The sequence below is a fragment of the Hyaena hyaena genome, unplaced genomic scaffold, assembly GCF_003009895.1.
Source record: "Hyaena hyaena isolate Hyena2069 unplaced genomic scaffold, ASM300989v1 scaffold_619, whole genome shotgun sequence".
In the NCBI taxonomy this organism is placed as follows: domain Eukaryota; kingdom Metazoa; phylum Chordata; class Mammalia; order Carnivora; family Hyaenidae; genus Hyaena; species Hyaena hyaena.
In genome coordinates, this window is record NW_024081252.1 from 1,152,973 (window position 1) to 1,156,764 (window position 3,792).

Below are 3,792 nucleotides of genomic sequence, written 5' to 3' on the forward strand. Positions count from 1 at the left end.
TCTTTGGAGGTCTGGCATCAGCATTGACAAGCTTATGGCTTCGCGAACATAGAGAAGGATGCTATTCTGTGTTTTAAAACTTCTAAGAACTTATTTTACAGATAAAGCCCCTCAAGTGTGCAAAGATCTATGTCCAGAGATATGTTACAAATATATTGATAAGAGCAAAAGATTGGAAACAACTAAGATGCCCATCAGCAAGGGTTGGTTAAAGGGTACATTCCACTAATGTAATGCCAGCATATGTAAAAGAATGAGGCAGATTGATAGGTATTCCTATGGAAAAATGTCCAAGATACAGCATTCTATTTTGGTAAAATGAATAAAATGGTATAAAATACAGACAGGAAGGAAGGTGAGAAAGCATGACTATATAATCTTATTTGTGTAAACTAAGGACAATTATATGGGATATACACAGAAAGGAAGGAAGGAAGGGATAATATTTCCGGAAGGATGTATAAAATACTGCTAATATATGGGGAGTATTATCAGGAAGCAGGGTGTGGGAAACAAAAAAAAAAAAAGATTTTTTTAACTAAAAAGATTCTATACTGTTCATACTTTAAAATAATATGCATGCGTTAAACTTATTTAAACCCCAGTTATTTGAAAATAATAAGAGAAATAGACGCTATGTGACTTGTTATTAACACCCTTGGGGTCTGCAAAGAGAGCATAAAGAAACCATGCAAGCATATTTCTGCACCGATGCTCAGAAATTAAGACAATGTTGGCTCTTAGCAGAATTTATACTACTACATGCAAGCTCAGGTTAATAACATGTTCAGAATAGATAGACGAGGGATAGCAGCACAGCTTACATGAGAAACAGAGTCTGCCAAGCTGTTAAAGGAAAGATATTCCAGAGCACAAATGTTGGACAGATGGATGGTGCAAGATGCTTCCCAAAATGTTACTAAGTCTCAAAAGGATACAGAAAAATATAACATGTAGCACGAGTTCTTAATTCATAAGCGGTCTCTCTCTCTCTCTCTCTTTTTTTTTTTTCCTGTAGGAAGCACTCCCTTCCAAATTCTTTCTCCTGTTTTATTGGGCTATTGAGTGAGCCATCCGATATTAAGCTATAAGAGTGATTTTAATATTTCCTGACTGCTTTCTCTGTGCCAGGCATTTTAGTCATCACAACCATTCATTGAGGTAGGGTTTTCATAAATAGGTAACGTGATGTCCAAAGGAGATAAGTAACCTAGGATCACTTGGTAAGTAGGTGGTGGGGACTCCTTTGAGCCTCCTGCCCTCTAAGCTTTGTGCATCTCAGCATTCCCAAGGGTGGAGGGCATCTTTTTATTCTGGAGGAGAGGAAGCTGAGGTCCATAGTAGGGGAACAGACTTCCCCAAGGGGGCTCAGGCCTGGAACTCGGGCATTTGTTCCCCGCGCATATTCATCTGCCCTAACAAACTTCTCCTTAGGCCTTGGGTAGATAGCAGATACTTCAGACAATGTTGAACTGAATTCAATTGATCTCTTACATGAACGATATTGTAATAGGCTTGCAATAATGAGGTTCCTTTCTGAAACTTGCACTTTCCAAACCTGAATATCTACTTCTCAATTTTTGCAAGATACCTATGATCCTGAACACCAACTACTAATCTCATAGTTCGTGGAAGGTGGATTACTCTGGTACCACATATTTTAACTTCATCTGAACCAAAGGTATGTGTGAAAGCACAAACAGGTTTAGTGGTTACTTAATTTTCTTATGACACATATTTTGAAGTATAATGTTGACCGTGTTTAAAAACACTTAATTTGTTTTTAGAATGAAGACTCGAATTCCTAGCCTGGGTCTGTGAGAGTAGGGGACCTATTGTTGGGCCCACAGGACTCTGCAGCATTATCAGGAGCCATGCTAGTCTTCTTTTGTCTGCTCGAATGCACCCTGTCTTTTCACGGCCCCTACACATGTGTCCCCATCTTCAGAGAACACTCTTGCCCTGAGCAACTTCTTTGTAGGAATCCCCTTAAAGGCCATTTCTTTGTTGGGGGGGTGGGGGTGGGGCTTTCCAAGCACCAGGGGAAGAGTTTAAGATTCTTGTCCTACTTGTACTTACTTGATTACTGTCATCTTCCCCAGCAGATTGTGGGCTCTAGGAAGGCAGGGACCACATTTCTCTTGCTTATCACCCTGTGGGGATAGTCCTCAGTAACCAAGTTGCTGGTGCTAGCTGTTGATTAAATCAATGAAAGAAGAGACAAAAACCCTTGCAATACACATAAGAGATATCAGAAAACATGCTAGTTCTACATTTCTGTGATTTTGGAGTATATCACTATTTTATACCTAAATATAATGATATAAGCTTATAATGATGTCCCCAGGTTAGTGACAAAAAGGGCTCTGTTTAGTGTGTTTGCCAGAGAAAGTGGCACTGAAATTCATTTGAAAACTATTTCCATTAAAATAGTCAAATTGAAAAGAGTCTTACAATGGGAACATTAACTATCTAAAAAAAAACCCAAAAACACTTAGCAAAATACCTATTGATGCCAGGTAAACAAAGTATTACTCTACTTTGAATTAATGTAAGTTGTATTTATGAATTTTTATATTACAAATGGGTACATTTCATTTTCCCCCATCTTACGCAGTCCTCAGGAGGTTCACGGGTAATAAAACAAATGAATTTCTTTCTCCATTAGGCTGTCATTGCCACTTTCAAATGGCTCCTTGCCCATACACTCCAATATTTTTCTCAAAATAAGTGGGAAAGCCTGCAGCTACCACCTCCTTTGTGTTTCAGGAGAGACAAGTAGCATAATACTTTCAGTCTACATCTGGGAAGGAGGTAAGTTGAGGCAGAGATGCTAAATAATTTCAAGTTCACACAATCATTCAGTGTTCACCAATCCATCTTTATCAGCGATGCAACAAATATTTAGTGATTGCCAACGTGGTGCCAAGCTCTGTTTTAGTTGCTGGAAATACAATAGGAAAATGATACTTAAGGTCCCTGTTTTCATGTAACAGATACTCTAGTTGGAGAAAATAGACGATAGACAAGTAAACAAAGAAATAAAAAATTAATATCAAATAGTGCTGTAGACTGACTATATCCTCCAAAATTCATGTGTTGAAAACCTACCTCCTAATGTGATGGTACTAGAAGGTATAGTTTTGGGGAGGTGATTAGGTCATGAAAGTGAAGCCCTTATGAATGGCCCCAGAGAGGTCTGTCACCCCCTTCCACCTTGGAGGACACAGGGAGAAGACCACCTTCTGTGAACCAGAAAGTACATTCTCACCAGACACCCAATCTTCTGGCACCTTGATTGCTGACTTCCCAGCCTCCAGAACTGTAAGAAGTAAATTCCTGTTGTTTAATCTGCCCAGACTATGGTATTCTGGGACAAACAGTGACAAACACTGTGATGAAAATAAGAGTTATGTAACCCCCACTCTAACCCTAGCCCTGGGTGCACCTACTGTTATGTGGTCAGTGAGGCCTTCCCGAAATGGGGACAAATGAGCTGAGTACCTCTGAATATGAGGAAGAAGCCAGTGAAGGGACCATGTGGGGGAAAATCACTGAAGGTGGAGGTAACAATAAGATCAGAGGTTTTGAGGTGGGAGCAAGCTTGGAGTGTTTGAACAAGGAGGTCAGGATGGCTGGAGTGTGATGAGTGAATTGGAGAGTAGCAAGTGATAAGCCCAGACACAGTGAGGAGCCCAGTAAAGACCTACCTCATACAAGGCCATAGGCCATGGTAAGGAGTTTGGATTTTCTTCTAGAATTTTCTTCTAATGATGGGAAACACAGGAAGAT

The 3,792-nt window shown here is 39.8% G+C and overlaps 1 long non-coding RNA gene across 2 annotated transcripts in view; it reads right to left on the minus strand.

Annotated features, from left to right (window-relative positions):
- The window catches only part of LOC120248989, a 49,961-nt gene extending 46,175 nt beyond the window's left edge, over positions 1-3,786 (minus strand). Inside the window, exons 1-2 of one of the 2 annotated variants that reach the window (XR_005532733.1) lie at positions 3,711-3,786; positions 2,080-2,193 (exon numbers count right to left, since the gene is read on the minus strand). This is a non-coding gene — a long non-coding RNA (uncharacterized LOC120248989). Of the gene's footprint in view, positions 1-2,079; positions 2,194-3,271; positions 3,307-3,710 lie in introns of those variants that run through there. The other variant, XR_005532734.1, reaches the window with a different exon arrangement.
- Between the last annotated feature and the right edge of the window lie 6 nt (positions 3,787-3,792).